This window comes from Rhinopithecus roxellana, chromosome 4 (genome assembly GCF_007565055.1).
Source record: "Rhinopithecus roxellana isolate Shanxi Qingling chromosome 4, ASM756505v1, whole genome shotgun sequence".
NCBI classification, from domain to species: Eukaryota; Metazoa; Chordata; class Mammalia; order Primates; family Cercopithecidae; genus Rhinopithecus; species Rhinopithecus roxellana.
In genome coordinates this window covers 14,663,803-14,681,297 of record NC_044552.1, presented here as the reverse complement: position 1 = coordinate 14,681,297, position 17,495 = coordinate 14,663,803, and the positions used below count along the sequence as shown (strand labels likewise).

General features: G+C 40.7%; 1 protein-coding gene and 1 long non-coding RNA gene across 4 annotated transcripts in view; one reads left to right on the top strand and one right to left on the bottom strand.

Moving 5' to 3' along the window:
- FARS2 (phenylalanyl-tRNA synthetase 2, mitochondrial) overlaps positions 1–17,495 on the top strand; it is a 533,375-nt gene that overhangs the window by 215,364 nt on the left and 300,516 nt on the right. The window lies entirely within an intron of this gene.
- On the bottom strand, positions 542–6,133 carry LOC104668586. The gene is made up of 3 exons (XR_748844.1): positions 5,952–6,133; positions 5,017–5,091; positions 542–838 (listed from the first exon to the last, which is right to left on the bottom strand). It is a non-coding gene; the product is annotated as an uncharacterized LOC104668586 (long non-coding RNA).

The window sequence follows — 17,495 nt, the reverse complement described above, 5'->3', positions numbered from 1 at the left end:
TTTAGGGAAACACCTATCACATGTCATCACCATGTCTTTTATAGTTACATGATAGTTACTAAATGTATCCTTTTCTTCCACAAGAGTCTAACCTCCTTGAAGGTAGGACCATGCTTAATTTCTACTGGTTTGTGGCTACAGTATTATACTGAAGAAACGGTAAGTGGGGTTTCAGCAGGCCGAGATGTGGAGGAGACGGTTTGGGGTCCAGAGTGGCCTAAGGGAATGATTTGAGTCAGGCCAGGAGTATGAGTTTACTTGGAGTCTTTGCGGAGTGAGGTGTAGGTGGGTATAGCACAGTACTACGAATTGAGAATGGATCAGACGTGTAGCTTGGGGGCTACACCTCACACAGAGGCCATGCTTACGGGTTTGGAATGGGGCAGCATTGAGAGTTTCTAAACAGAAATCACATGGTAAGGTCCACGTGGCCTTTCAGGGCCTTCCTGCCCTGGCCTTTGCCTGCTTCCTTGCTTTCTCTTCCACTCTTGCCTAAGGGCACTGCGTGCTCCAAGGAGCTCTTGAATGTGCCATGCACCTGCTCTGTTCAGCATTTCCCAAAGGGACCCTCGTGCTTGTTTTTCAAACCATGTCATGGTTTGTTTATTGCCCTGCCTTTGCACCATTCACTGGCTGTTGAAGGGAAGAGGCCGAGTCTCTTTATTTCTTTGTCACCAGGGCTTCACGCACACCTAATCTTTAGTGGGTGCTTAGTAGATATTTATTGAATGTTTGGATGAGTGAATGCATTTTGGCACAAAACCTTCACTTCTGGGCTGGAAGATAGATTGGATGGAGCGGAGATGGGAGGCAGTGAGACCGAGCAGCGGCGTCATACCTGGGGGAGAAACATTGAGTCTGTGAATTACAGCTGTAGCAGTAGAAATTCAAGGGGGGAAACAGATTCTAGAGACCTGGGCAAGTAGAACTGACAGGACCCAGTGATCAGTGGATAAAATGAATGATATGAAGAGCTAAGGGAAGTGGAAAAGTTAAAGACAGGCACCTGAAGCCTGCCTAATCATGTCATTAGATGTTTTGCAGGGTGTGCGGTGGGCGAAAGTGGGGGTATGGGATGGGAGTGGAGACTGTTCTCTGTAGGTCTGTTTGAGAATCAGCTTATTGAGGATTAATTGCCTTGGTTTGAAAAACTCCACTACCAAAGGCTGCACAGCAGAGCAAATTGTGAAGCACTAAAGCATCCTTTGCTTAACTATTCAATTTATTTACAAATTTAGCTGCAACATAGTTCTATAAAGGATATGAGATAGTGGCATCTGTAGATATAGATGTATCTGGAGAAAACAAAAACCAAGGGGCAAAAGGTAAAAGGAAAATAAGAATGTGAAAATAGCAAAGCTGGGGTAAGTTTGCATGAAGAAATACACATTTCTATCAGTTACCACAAAAAAGCATGGGTTTGGATTTCAGCTGCCTAATGGTAAAAGGAAGGAGGGAAACATAATTAATTAATACTATCTACAGTGTCTGCAAGATAAAATCATGCTCATTCTTTTTCAGAGAAAGCACAATATTCTTGACAGAGAAAGCTAAGAAAAAATTTCCCCTCATGCATGAGGCGGAATGTGTTCCAAACAATTGAATTTCAAAATGAGCTTTCTGACATTCCTTAGTCTCTTCTTACTAGTATAATAGGATTTGATTTGCTCTGTTTAACATATGATGAAGTTAATTGTGAAAGATCTCTAGAATCCAAATCTGCAAATTATTTCCAAAACTCTATTTTTTCTCTTTTACACAAATGGTTCTATTGGTGAGTCAATACTTGCAGCTCCTGTGTGTGTGGCAGGTTGCCAGGTGCCCCAGATGGTACCAAGGTATGTAGGAATTTTTGAAGGAGCTCACAGTGCCAATGGGTAGTCTAGGCATAAACACATGGAAAGTGTGTTAAATGCAAGAGTTGAATAATGAGAAACCGTACAGGAGAGCCCACAAAGCTGTGCCTGATTTACTGCTATGTACCTGCTTAGACATCAGGTGGAGTCTGTGAATTCAAAAGACGCCAAGACCAGTGTGGGCTGGAGGAGCCAAGGGAGGTTTAACAAGGAGGGATGCTTTTAATAAGAGCATCAATATTATTATTATTGTTTAGCTTATACACTAAATTAAATAGTTGATTATTTTGACTTTTTTTTTTTGACTGTTGTTTTTTTTTTTTTTTTTTTTTTCAAAGTATAATGCCTAGTACTTTTATCAATGCCATTTGGGGTTACTAAGTTCTCCCTCCATTTTTTTTTTTTAGACCCATGGACATGACATGCCTTTCTGCTGTCACTCGTGAATGCTATCAAATAATCCCTACATCCTAATTTACATTTGCTTATGTCAAACTGCTTGTACTGTTCTGAAAATATCAACACTTGTTTCTTTAAATTAATTAATTAATTAATTAATTAATTTGGAGAGGGAGTCTCGCTCTGTTGCCCAGGCTGGAGTGCAGTGGCATGATCTCTGCTCACCACAACCTCCGCCTCCCGAATTCAAGCAGTTCTTCTGCCTCAGCTTCCCCCTGAGTAGCTGAGATTATAGGTGCGTGCTACCACGCCTGGCTCATTTTTTGTGTTTTTAGTAGATATGGGGTTTCACCATGTTAGCCAGCCAGGATGGTCTCCATCTCCTGACCTCGTGACCCACCCACCTCAGCCTCTCAAAGTGCTGGGATTACAGGCGTGAGCCACCAAGCCCGGTCTTGTTTTTTAAGGAATAATCTTTTAGCAGTCAACTCTCGGTCCCGATAATCTCTGTATAATCTTTGGATTCTCATTGCTGTGAGGGTAAAGGTCCAAATCTGTAGTGATTGTGTCCTACGAGGAAAAGCCTGCTCTGCTCTCCTCTGACCAGCTCTCTGGCCATGCAGAGCCGCCTTCACCGTCATTCCAGCTGAGCAAGCCTTTTGGTTCTCCCTTCCTTTGCTGGGACTGCCTGGGCACATCTGATGACCCTGTGACCCACTCCAATAGCATCTGCATATCTACTTCACGGCAAGCATCACCACTATAGTAAGCCAATTGTGACGCTGTCTTTGTTTAATGTCACTGATTCTAACTTCCCCTTCCCAAGACTGCAGGTGCCATGAGGACAAAGACCTTGTTGGTCGTAGACTGCTGACCCTCCAGCATCTAGCACGATAGCTGGCACAGAGCTGTTGGTCACGTGTACTTGTTTTTGATGTCGTTGTGAGGAGATTTCCTTTTCCGGTTTTCATTCAAAACCATCTTGGTTATTGCTTATTTGTTTCTTACCCTGCAGATGGTTACCAAGCAGCTTTTTGATTTTTAAATCTTTGCAGAAGATTCCAAAAAGCCCCTCCAAAGATGACACAAGCCTCTATTTTATTGCCTTTCAAAATATATACACTTTTATTGCCAAGGGAAAATTTTTGAAGCTTGGGTGTGCGTTAGTCTCCAGGGAACCAGCAGGGAAGGCCAGATTGTGAGAGTGTTAGTGGAGTAATGTCTGATGTAGTTTACTGAGCAATTTCAAAGCAGAGTAATGGAGGTAATCTCAGAAATTCTACACAGCAGCATTGAAAATGCACAGAGAGTGTTGCTTTCATTTCATTGACCTGAAATCAGCTTGTTTTGCCCATCCTCCTTCTAATTTGTTTTTATTGCCTTAATATTCTGTGTCATGGAGGTTCTAAACATCTTTAGAATAAAATTCTTTGGAGATCTATAAACTGCTGCTTTCTAATTTCATTGCTCTTAATTATAGGTCATTGAAAATGCAGAAAGCAGAAGTAATGCGGGATAGTAGAAACAGAATCAGGAGGCCTGGACAATAGCTTTTAACTAACTTATTACTGCCTGCTGACTGTTTGCCCTAGAGGAATCCTTTGACATCTCTGAGCCTCAGTTTCTCATCTATAAAAGGAAGCTATTAGAAATGGTATTTAAGATTATTTATTATCTCAGTTTATACTCCCTCCATGCATCAAGCTTCATTTGTTCACTTAACAAGGCCGGGTGCGGTGGCTTATGCCTGTAATCCCAGCACTTTGGGAGGCCAAGGCAAGCAAATTGCTTGAGCCCAGGAGTACAAGACCAGCCAGGCAACGTGGTGAAACCCCGTCTCTCCAAAATTACAAAAATTAGCCAGGCACAGTAGCGTGCATCTGTAGTGCAGCTACTTGGAGGGCTGAGGCAAGAGGATTGCTTGAGCACGGAGGTTGAGGCTGCAGTGAACTGTGATTGTGCCATTGCATTCCAGTCTGGGTGACAGAGCAAGACCCTGTCTCAAAAAAAAAAAAAAAAAAAAAAAAACCCAAAAAGCAAAAAAAGAAACAAATATTTATTACATGCCTACTATGTGCCGGGTATTCTCCCAGGTGCTTGAGATACAGCAAAGTGCAAACAAAGCAGTGTTCTTGTCCTCCTACAGCTTGCGTTCACTCAGCATTTGAAGGGCCTACTATTTAGTCCCAATTTATGAAAGGTTCTGTGTGATTAAAGGCTGTGGCTGGAGAATATATTGAGTAAAGAGATGGGCAGGGTTGGTCAGGCACAGTGGCTCATGCCTGTAAGCCAACACTTTGGGAGGCCGAGGCGGGTGGATCATGAGTTCAGGAGTTTGAGACCAGCCTGGCCAACATGGTGAAACCCTATTTCCACTAAAAACACAAAAAATTAACCAGGCGTGGTGGTGCACGCCTATAAGCCCAGCCTCAGGAGGCTGAGGCAGGAGAATTGCTTGAACCTGGGAGGCAGAGGTTGCAGTGAGCCGAGAAAGCATTACTGTACTCCAGCCTGGGTGACAGAGTGAGGCCTCTGTCTCAAAATAAATACATAAATAAATAAATAAATAAATGAGATGGGCAGGGTCATTAGCAGGCAGGATTGAAAAGTGAGGCTCCATCTTACCTTGGCTGGTGAAAATGGCTCCCCCAGGGCATGGCCCCCCGAACGGTCCACAGGAGGAAAGGATACTCCTGTCCCTAGCCCTGACCAGCTACCAAAACAATAGCAGGGAAGGGGAGGCCGAGGGTAGCCCACTTACCTTGCCTTGGTAAGGGTCTCCCTGCTGTTGGATTTAGCTTCCAGTTGTGTCATTTCAAATGCCCGTGATCCTCTACTGTGTGCAAGACAAAAGCATGAACACTTGCTTTTCCAGCGAGTCCCCAAGCCACCCTCCTCCCTTTCCCTTACACATGTCCAAGTCAGTGGACAAGCTGGCAGCCCGGTGTCTCCAGCACATGGGGTGTCCCCTGTCTCATCTGCAGGCCATTGTGTGTTACGTTTGCAATTCAGAAGCTGACTCACTCTCTCTGCCTGCCAACATCCTCCACCTCCCCCACCTCCCACCCCTATGGTCAGGGGGCATAAGTATTGAATGGCAGTGCCATCAGAGCTTAACGGCGCCTTCTCACCCAATTCTCGGCCACTAGGATCAGAGAGTATTTCTTCCTCCCGGAGCCTCTCAGTCCCTGCTGCACCATCCACAACTGTGGGGGAAGGGCTGACAGACTTTTTAAACTTGTTTTCCTTGCCTATCACAATGCCTGGCACATACCAGATCCCCTGAAATTGTTTGTTGAGCAGACTGTTATCATAATATCCTGTGATATTTAGCACATTTTACCTTTTGGCGTGGTTATTTGAGAATTTTTTAAACTTTCTAGGTCTGAGCTCTTTGATAGCAGGGCCTGTGTTTTACTTATTTTTTAATCTCCTGAAGCACCTCGTTCTTGGACTCCATGAATATTTAATAGCCTGAAATAAACAGAATTTAATTCCTGGATAGTTGAATTTGAGAGGTGGAAATGATCATATGGTTTTTATTTCTGTTTCTCTCAGGGGAAACTGAGTCAAAGAAAAATAACTCACAAGCTGATGTGTCAACCAAGGCTAAAAATCCAGAGAGAAAATCAGCAATAAAAGAGCATTGTAATATTAGAAACCTTCCAGATCTCTCCCTTCAGGAGTGTTTCCTACCTGTCACACAAAGATCTGTCATACAAATTATGCTTTGTTTGCTGGAAAGCCTCCTGAAGCTGAATGGGTTTACTTTGGCATCAGCGGAGGCCGTGATTGAGGGCGGAGATGAGACATTGGATCGCTCTTGTGTGGCTTCCGCATGGCCGTCGTGGTTCCTCTGCCCAGCCCTCTCCTGCGAGGCACTTGATCAGCTCCAGGGCACAGCTTGTGCGTCTGCTCCCATGGCCAAGTCCCTTTGGCTCCCTTCCCCTTGGCTTTGGTTTGGCCTGACTCTGCCTTCTGCTCCTCAGGTCTGTCTAGGTTTAGTCCTATGTAATCATTTGCAGCAAAGCCTGCTCATGACTGGAAATGTAATCCTGGCTTGGCAGGAAAGGGGTTTGTGCAAGAGCTGGCTGTACCTGTGTCTGAAACACCTGAGGCCCTCCCAGGCCTAGGGATGCAAGAAGCCTGGGTTGGCAAAGCTGGCCTTCCTGCCAGGGCTGAGGAGCACTGGAGCCCTAGAAGGAGACTGCTGTCCAGCCCCTTGGCCAGCCAGAGCAAGGGCCTCTGTAGTCAAACATGAATTCACAAATGGGAAGAGCAGGAGGTGACTCAGATCCACCTCCCCCATAACTGCTAATAATAGTGAATTATTAAGAACATAAAATCAGGATCTTGTTTCCCACACAGAGATCACACCCATCAGCCCTGAGCGGTTATATAATCTACCTCGTACACGTGGATAGTATTGAGACTGGCACTTCAAGCAGAAGCCTGCTAAATAAGGACATGTTTATTGTTTCTTCTACCTCATCAAAATGTCTGTTCCTTATTCCTAAGAATGGCAGGGAGTAAAGGCTTATTTATTTCCCTTGATATTTTTCATTTCAAGAATCAACATGGGCAGATTTACAGTGTTCACAAACATGCTGGTAGCAATTTGATTGCAGGAAGAATGAAATTTTGCTCAGGCAAGTGCAAATTTGTCTGTTGTGGTGAGGATGGCCATCCATGCCTGTATAAATGGTGCCATTCTACCCTGAAGATACATTTTAACAAGGATGGGGTAATAGTTTTTATTCTTTTGTTCTCTCAGATGCATTCCATTAAAATTAAAGCCTGAAATATATTAACTTGATGAAATGGATTTGTTTCCACTTGATGTGTTGCTTTGTGAAACTTTAGCATTGTCTCATCACCCACAATGTTCAACAGAACTGCTGACACTGGTCCACGTGGCCGGCATGGAGGGAACCATGGTTCCTCTGAGAGCAGTCTAATAATCCGTTTCTTGGACCTGCTTAATTCCAAGAAAAACAAATTAGTTTAATATATTTCTAGAAATGGAAACTCGGATACATCAGAAACAAATTTGAATTTAGGCAATCTAATTAACCTTTAGCTCAAAATGTCGGTATTTTCACAACTCTTTTAGACAGAGATCATTGTTAGTGGTTGCTTCACACTTTTTTTTTTTTTTCAGATCTTTGATCTCTAAAAAGCAATTTATGATTTTTTTTGACCCTAGTATACTGGGATGTCTTTTTGACATGATTTTCTTGTATTGCTCTGGCTCCACTTTTATGGGAACTTCTTTCCTTTTCTCTTTTGTGCTCTTGGCTCACAGCGACCCAGCCACCTTTGTGCATGGTGGTGGAATGTGCCCTGGTTGCCTGCTGCCCATGTTGGTGTGCCCAGAGCGGGAGGGACATTATTTTGACCACAGCACTTTGGCCTTAGAATGATGCAGAGAATACATGTCACTGCCTGTTCTTCTTTCTTTACTCTTTTTAAAAAATACTTCTATTCCTTCTATTAAAGTTTACTCACTTTCTGGCTTCAGGAGTCAAATCGTTCTGCAAGGTTTAGTACCAAGCCCCAGCAGTCTCCTGTACGCACTTCCCTCTTCCCCGACTCTCTCCACCTTCCTATTTCTTCCTCCCTAGAGGCTGCCAGTTTCAACTCTTTGACATCTGAGTCTTTGGAATCATTCTCTGTATCTCTAAGTAACATGTTCATACTGCTGCTTCTTGATTTCTTTACGTTTTAGATATTCTCCTTTGACCATGCAATGTGAAATATGAGGACTTAGCCATGTCTCCCCTACCCTAACACCAAACCAACCAAAAGGCAACCTTTTCATTCTTCTAACTTCTCTGCAGTTAGAGCATATTTTTGGATAGATCGGTGCTCTGCATTAGGTTATTCTGACTGATGCTATCCACAGGTGAAATATTTAGTAAACTGTAATTACCTTTTCTCTTTCACATAACTTTTTCTTCAGTCTTTTTTTTTTTTTTTTGTCTGCTTAGTTTTCTGTATGCTTTTCAGTAATGCAAACGCACACTGTCTGCAAATTGCCTGACTGACTCTCAATACATTCACATACATCACTCTTTTTGTTTGATCTTTTGGAGATGTCTGTCCCAGAGCCTCTGACCTGCCCCTACCTAGGCAGGCTGTTCTTTTATCATACAGGTATACTGCTTCCTGTGTCTTCCTGTGTATTATATTTTTCAGGGGTTCAGTTGGAGGGCCAGAAACCACACTAGCTATTTTAAACAGAAAGAGACTTAAAACAGAGATTAGGTGCTTTCTAAATTATTGGAAGGGCTGGAGGAGTGGGCTTGAGACTAGGTTTCCAGCAATGCCCCAAAACCACACAGTTGCCCTGGCCTGCCAGGGGTGTTGCTTTATCTACCGCATTAGGATAGGAGGGAGTCAGGAGGCCACCTCTGTGACTATTCACTTCAAGAACATTCTGCTGTAGCTGCAGTCCAAGGATCAGAACCTTACATTGCAGCTACTGCCTCTTGATACCCATGAAGCTGGTGACTGACTGCTGGAGTACTTACAGAACAATCCAGTAGCCCTCTACATGCTGATCAGGAGAAAGAGCCAAGCTTCAGAACGATGGCCTCCACCTTCACTTCTCAAGTCTTACTTGAGTACATCTAATTGGAAAAACCTAATTTACTTAAGGAACTCAGTTGTCAGAAAGGCCGGAAAATGTGGTGTTTAGCTTTCTAGGTTCTATAGTACAGAAAGGCAGATGGGAGTAGAAGTGAATGCTGAGTGCCGTTCCACCGTGCACACCACACCAGGGCGCGTTCTCTCTCTCTCTCTCTGTGTGTGTGTGTGTGATTATTGGCTTGTTTTGATGGACTGCAGACATTTTAATGTCTTTTTTTTTTCAGTCACGGTCTCACTCTGTCACTTAAGTTGGAATGCAGTGGCACGATCTCAGCTTGCTGGAACCTTTGCTTCTCAGGCTCAAGCGATCCTCCCATCTCAGCCTCCCGAGTAGCTGGGACTACCAGCAAGCACCACCCACCTGGCTACTTTTTTTGTATTTTTAGGAGAGATGGAGTCTCACTACATTGCCCAGGCTGGTCTTGAACACCTGAGCTCAGGTGATCCACCCACCTTGGCCTCCCGAAGTGCAGAGATTACAGGCATGAGCCACCATGCCCGGCCCAGACATTTTAATTTCTGATCATTTATTTGTGGCCAGTTTTTCTCCCTGGGACTTAAAATTTTTTGAATAGCTTATTGAGGAAAAATGTAGGTAATTATTCAAGGATTACATGCCCGGCCCAGACATTTTAATTTCTGATCATTTATTTGTGGCCAGTTTTTCTCCCTGGGACTTAAAATTTTTTGAATAGCTTATTGAGGAAAAATGTAGGTAATTATTCAAGGATTATTTAGTAAATTATAGAGTTTTCCAGCCACCATCACAATCAACCCCAAAAAGTTTCCTCATGCCCATGTGCAGCCAGTCGTTACTCTCTCCCAGCCCCAGGCAGCCACCTGGTCTACTTCCTTTTTGTGAGAGAGGGTCTCACTGCTGTTTGCCCAGACAGGAGTGCAGTGGCGCGATCCACTGTCCTACTTTCTGTCTCTATAGATTTGTCTTTTCTTGACATTTTAGGTAAATGGAATCATTTGCCTAAATCATTTACCTGCAATATGTAGTCTTTGGCATGTGGAGTTTTTCACTTAGCACAGTGTTTGACAGTTCATCCTATTAGCATGTCTCAGCATTTGTTCTTTACTATCGTTGAATAGTATTGTTCACATTTTATTTATCCATTTACCCAGTCAATGGGCATTTGGATCCTTTGCAGTTTTTGTTGTAATGAATAAAGATGCTATAAACAGTCACATACAGGTCTTTATGTGGCCATATGATTTCATTTCTTTGGGGTAGGCACCCAGGAGTAGAATTGCTGGATTGTATAGTAAGCTTATGATTGACTTTTAAAGAAACTGCTGAATTTTTTCTAAAGTGTCTGTACATGAGCAATATATGAGGGTTCTAGTTTCTTTACGTCTTCACCAACACTTTGTATTATCTGACTTCTTGAAAACAGGTGTCCCAGCGAGTGTGTATCTCATTAGTTTTACTTTACATTTTCCTCTTGAATAATCATGTTCAGCATCTTTTCATATGCTTAGTAGCCATTTGTGTATATTTTCTAGTGAAATGCCTTTTCAAATATTGTGCCCAGTTTTAATTGGATTATTTGTCTCATTATTCAGTTGTAAGAGTTCTTTATATATTCTAGATGTAAGATCTTTATTATATGTATGATTTTTTATATTATCTTGTAGCCTGTGGTTTGTCTTTTTATTTTCTTAGTGGTATCTTTTGAAATTTTAAATTTTAATGAAATCTAATTCATCTATTTTTTTATGGATTATGATTTTCGTGTTGTACCTAAGAGATATTTGACTAACCCAAGTCATATAGATTCTCCCATGTATTTTATTCTAGAAGTTTGTTATTTTATCTCCTGTATTGTGGTATATTTTCCATTTTGATTTAAGTTTTGTGTGTGACATAAGGAAAGGTTCTAAAATTCATCTTTTTGAATGTGTATATCCATTTGTTTAGAACCATTTGTTGAGAAAACTAGTCCTTCCCCATTGAATTGCCTTGGTATCTTGGTTGAAAATCTGTATATAGTACCGTGCAGTCTTGACTATTGAAGCTTTAGAATCTATTTAAAATCGGTTAGTGTGAAGTTCTCAAACTGTTCTTTTTTCAAAATTATTTTGGCTATTCTACTGCCTTTGTATTAGAATACCAATTTTGTCAATCTCACAAAAAAAAGTCTGTTGGAATTTTAATAGGAATTTCGTTGAATCTGTAGATCATTTAGAGAAAATTGCCATCTCAATAGTATTGAGTAAGGATGGAATTTATATTTATATTAGAGCTTGGCAAACTTTTTTCTGAAAGGGCTAGGTAGTAAAGAATTATTTTCATAAGCCCTGCAGTCTCTGCCACAGCTACTCAACTCCGCTATTGTGGTGAGAAAGTAGTGTGGACAATGAGCTGTGTTCCAGTGACTATTTACGAAAGCTGGAGGCGGACCCTGGGCCTCTGACTTGATCATCTGTAGTTCCTTTCAGCAGTGTTTTATAGTTTTTAGAGTACAAGTCTTGCACTTATTTAACGAAATTTATTTCTAAGCATTTTATTCTTCTTAACGGTATTGTGAATGGGATTGCTTTTTAAATTTCATTTTCAGATTGTTTATTCCTAGTACATACAAATATGATTGATTTTCATATGATGACCTTGTATCCTGTGACCTTGCTAAAATTGTTTATTAGTTCTAGGAGGTTTTGTGGATTCTCAGGACTTTCAAGAACCTTTTATTTGTCCTTGTGGGTTCTAAAACCTCACATTGTGTACCTTGGTGTGGATCTACTTTTATCCATTGCATGGGCTGACTTTCTTGTCATCTGTAAAAACACTAACAGCAAAATTCCTTTCTTGAGCTTACGGCATTTGTTTTGTGGCCTCGTCTTTGTAAGGAAAGAGAAGGAGCATAGTTGTTATTATGCCTGTACTGAAACTATCATAGGAAAAAATTTCAACAATAATAGGTGTGTTAAAACTTTAATAATACAAATTATCTGAAGATTTCATTTCTTATGCCTGTGGCATCAATATATCAACAGCATTATGAGCAGATTTGTTTTCTTAAAAAAAAAAATGGGATTAAAGCCCGCAGCACATGCCATTTTTCTGTTGCCTTGTGCATGAAAACTGCTTTGTGGATTCTGCATAGTGAGTCCCTTAACAGCATGTTTCAACCCTGCATTTCTTTCATTTTCATTTTGGTTTACATTACTGATTTCCTCTCTCCCCTTCCCCCAGTAATAGCCAGTTGGGAAAGGCCTTGTTAAAGTGAAGGAATGGAAGAGTCTTTACTAAGGCAATGTAGTCATGCTAATAACTTCAGGCACAGGAGATTGCATAAGGGGTTGTTCTAGTGTCAGGATTCACAGCAGGTGCTGTGGAGTGGACCACGATTCAACCTCTGGCCTTAAGTATGTACATTTGGTTGCACTTCTTCATCTTATTTTTTTGTTAGCCAGTGTTTTCATTTCTAAGGAGCACTTATTGAACATCTGCTGTGTGCTGTTTCCTAGAAATGCAAAGGAAAGTTAGCCCCTGTTAAGGGGCCAGCATTACATTTTGGATAGACAGAAATAGTTTCTTATGTTGCCACCCAGCTGAGCTTGAGGAACAGGCTGTGACTCAGCAGAGCAACTGGCTTGGTCAGCAGCTGGTTCCACCATATGTGCAGGCTTCATACTCCCACAATGGACAGTCCTGACCTTGACTGGCCCTCAGGCCAGTGTCCTCCAAGTCCATCAGAGCAGTCTGGGTGGAGTCATTGGGAATCTTGGACTGTCTTCTAGCTTATTCCAGGTCTTCCTTACTATTGGGATATGTTGGGGGAGAAAGAACTGCTGCCCGAGTCAGGCCTTGCTGATCCTACAAGATTGCTTTGTCACTTTTTCCCTTCTGTTTTGAAAACTCTCCTTACCTTTACTCAATTGCCAGGGATGAGAACATTCCTTAGTAGTGTTTAGGTTTTCCTCAACCTCTTAGATACCTATTTTCCTCTTTCATTTATAAGCTCTTATAGTACTGGGACCACATACAGTCTTTTCCTATAACTGTGAAATCAGTAGCAGGCCAGCATTCCTTACCTTTTTATAATACATGAAAATTTTCAAACCACAAACCAGAGAAAAGTATCTCTTATAGAGGAAAGAAAGAAAGAAAGAGAGAGAGAGAGAGAAAGAGAGAGAGAGGGAGAGAGAGAGAGAGAGAGAGAGAGAGAGAGAGAGAGAGAGAGAGAGAGAGAGAGGGAGGGAGGGAGGGAAGGAAAGAAAAGAAAGAAGAGAAAAACATTGGCCTCCTTGGAGAGGTCAACAACTTAATCATGAAATCACATCTTAACATGAAAATAACAAAATGAACATCTTTTCACAAAGAGGATGAATTCTCTTTTCAGGTGTCCTTGATGAGAACAACTAGAGGAGTCACGCAGGCTTCCGCGTGGGCGCTTTAGATAAGATATAAGGAAGACCCTCTAGCTGGTGGAGAGTGCAGAAGCTTGAACTGAATTATGAAGAGTATGTTAGACTTTTGAAGTTTACTGAGTAGATTTGCATTTCTTGGAGGCATTTTAAATACAGTCCTCTTGAAAGGAATAGATATGTGGAACATCCTTGGAGAAGTCCATTTTAATCGCAAGTGCTAGTCAAATCTATTTAAAAGCAAAAAAAGGAGAAAAAACCTGCTTTTAATAGTTAATTTTTGTGTAGTTGTACTAGGATGCAAACTGAGCTTGTGATCTTCATCTTCAACAACTGTTAAACCTACATCATTTGAAAAAGTAAAAACAATGAGAATTCTGAGAGCACGGTTAGCAAGGTGGTTGGTTGGTGATGTGTATACTTGTTATTTGTTTCTTCATTTTATGTTAATACTCGTTTAAAGTTAACTTAATCTGGGCACTCTACTAGTCTTATCTGCATATTATAGTTTATTTGCTATTTTGCTCATTGGCTTCTAGCTAAAACTAGACCAGCTCAGCGCCTCGCTTCAGACTACATCTCCAATCAATTTTCTGTTCTGACTTTTAAAGACCCCCTGGTCTTCCCATTTATCTGTTTCATTCCCACTAACTCTGATGGACACACCTCTAATTCTTAACCCAGTATTACCTTCTGTAGCCATATCACTCTAAGTACTCTTGTGAAAACCAGTTCTGTAGCCTTTGGTATTTGTCAGAAATTATTTGATAAGCACTAGGCGATATCTTTTTTCTTCTAATAAATGGAGGCATTAAAAGTCCATTCATTGGAATTTTTTTTTTTAAATGTAAGCATCATTAGCTTTTTTATTTGTTCAATTTTAACTTATATAACATAAAGACCTCTTAATAGCCATACTTTTTTTGAAAAAAAGAATTTTTTTCGAAAATTTTTTATCAACCTCTGTCTGGATTCTTCCCATGTCTGTAATTCTTCCACTGTAGGAGAATCAATTTTATCCTTATTTTTAACATACCCCAATAACTCTGTGGTGAGTGGCCCTTAGCAGGACGGACCTGCCTCTTTTTTCTGATCCTTGCAGACTTCTGAAGCTCATTTCTCACACACAATACCTGTGTAGTTCTTTCTTTTCAACAGTGATGGGTAATGCGCAGCTCTCCGAATGCTCCTTCTCTCTTTGCCTTGGTAACTTTACACATGCCACTCCTGGCTGTAGTCCCTTCCCCATTCCCTTACTTTCTACTCATCCTTGAAGATTTAATTTGTTTCTCATCTGCAGAGTCTTCACAGATCCTGCCTCTGCCCCTCCTTTTACATTCCCATTCCCACTCCAGGCCAACATGAAAACTTTGTATTTCTGAAATGCTCTGTGTACCTGTCTCCAGTGCCACTGTCATGCCTGTGTGATTTCTGAGTCTCTTTCCTGTTTCCCCCACTAGATGTTGAGCTCCTTAAAGGCAAGAGCCATGTCTTAGTCAGCTCATATTCCCAGGCTTAGCTCTGGAAACATAGTTAATAAATGTTTAGTGGAAGAAGATAAGGAAATACGTTCTATACCTCATTGGAGGTTTTGTTTGTTTGTTATTCGCTAGGCTTGTTTCAGTTTCACATCAACCCAGAGGTTGTGAGACTTAATATTGGTCCTGATGGCACTCACCGTCAACTGAGAGCTCATTCTCAGGCATGTTGGCAAAGTGACTCAGTGATTTTCAAACCTGGGGAGCTTGATAAAAATGCCTATTTCCTTCCAGGGAGTCAAATGCAAGGCTGTGTGTGGTGCCTGGGATCCATAGACTGAAGCAGCACCCCTGGTGATTCTGGTACAGGAAGTTGTTACCCACCTTTGAGAAGCACTGAGTTGGGAATGGAGCCCACTGGGAGTCAGCAGCCCATGCTGACTCTTCTATGGATTCCTTGAACCCATAAGCACATGGGCACCTCGGCCTTGTGCTGCAGTGATTTCTCTCTTTACTAGCACAGCCTGTGCAGGAATGATAAGAGGCACATATTCTTCAGTTCATGCAACAGGATGTGCTCCTGAGACGTTGAATACAAATTAAAGTTTTATAAATGGACCATGGGATACCGGCAGTGAATTATTTTGTAAGTTGAATACTCACTCCCTGATTTATTGATTGCTAAGCCCTCCATTTTGAAGAATTAGTTTGTTTAAATTAAACTAAATGTTTCTATCTGTGGTTTATGTTTTTTGACTGTATGAATTTAATAATTTATTTTTTATTTTTATTTATTTATTTACTTATTTATTTTTTGCCACAGGTGATCACCCATTCTTAACCAATCCTTAAATGGGCATTTTAAGGTTTAAGTAACAACATTTTACTGCAGTTGGAGAATGACTTTCAAAGCTTCAGAACCCCTAATCTCGGGGCCATTTCATTTCTGAGAAGGTTCATGATCATTGCCCTAGTAATTTCTCATTGTAATATCTAGAGTCCTACAGGCTTATGAGGTAACAACATTTGCCCATGAAGTTTTAGATGCTGAAATAAGATACAATAAGTCTGAAATGTTAATAAAATATTCTTCAGTGATCTCCTTTCTTAGTCAACTTTGCTATATCCTCTTCGTGTGTCAGCTCCTCAAAATGTGGGCTTTCCATACTGACAGTACTCCCACCATGCTAAATGTTATAGGTGAACAATCTAATTTTTTTCCAGTAGCTTCCACTCTTTTCTGTGGATAAATGTTAGTTTGATGATGATAATAATAGTCATAAGTTTTATTATCATTATTACTGTTCCTATTATTCTTCTCTGGACCTCTGTATTTCCTATCAATAAAATAAAGGTGGTCAGACCAAAAGATGATTTCTAAGATGACTTATGCCTTACCATTTTATGGTTCTATGATTCTAGATACAGACTTTGATGATTCTAGATGCTCATTACCTTAAGAAAGTTATCAGAAGGGAATGATGAACTATGTTTCTAAACATTTATTTTCTTAATAATATGTCTAACTTCAGAATGTCATTAAATAGAGTATATATTGGTGCAATGTTTATTATCCATTTTCCTGACTGAGAGACTGAGGCCAGTAGTAAAAACTTATAGCCACCAAATACCAGAGTTGGAAGGGACCTGAGAGAGCGTCTTGTCTGTCCCTGCTTTCAGAAAGTGGTGATATTCTCAACCCAAAAGTTATGGTGACATGTTATTTACATCAAGATAAACTCTTTTAATAGCTTCATGTCATGGAAACCCTTTGTGTCAGCAACATCAAAGCCCATGGTTTTCTCAGTGGCATTTCTCATTCCACGATGCACTGCAAAATCATATTCCCAAACCACGAAAGACTACACATCTGTAGTACCAGGGTTAACTCTAGATTTCAGAGCATGCCAATTAGATATTTTTTTCCTTGGCTGGTGAAAGTAAAAAAAAACAACAAAAAAAGCCATATAATGAAAGAAAAGGAGAATTTGTGTGATGGTAATGTTGTATCTTACTAAAATAATCGAATTCCCTTTAATATTTTCATCAAGTGCTTCATATTTAGGGAGAGAATTATTTAAGGATAATCCATAATATTATAGAAAGAATATAAATTTAACATGTAATTCGGCCAGAAATCTTTGAGTCTGTTTCAAAGAGGACCATTTCATTCATAAAAGGTAATGACACTATTCTAATACCAGTGTTTGATTGTTCCTTTTTTTTCCTGTGTCTGCAGAATGGATTACAGGTTCCCTGCATAATCAGCAATCCATTTTGTTTTCTAACAATTAGCCAGTTATTCATACTTTCACAAGAATGCAATGCCTAGCATGCAGTAGCCCGTTTCAGATCTTACACAGGAAAATGACAGTGAGATAAGAGTAAAAAACTGATTTCATCTGTAATGATGTAAAGATGATTTCACTGGTAATGTATGGGAGATGTTCTGTATAGTCATATCCTTTTGGAATGATGAAATGTAAGGGTTTCCGTATCTGGAATTTGAATCCATATAACACAGATGTGTATATGACTTGTCATACCGTAACTCCCTTTTCCAGCTGTTACGTGGCAGGTAAATTTTGAAAATGTATCTTCCTGCCAATCTCAGTTTACTGGATTCTGGTCATTTCAAGCCTGATGAGATTTGGGTTCTTGAAAAGGACTCGAGTCTGACATAAATCCCTTACACAGAGGTCTTCACAGAAACCAGTGTTTAGCCATTGCCACT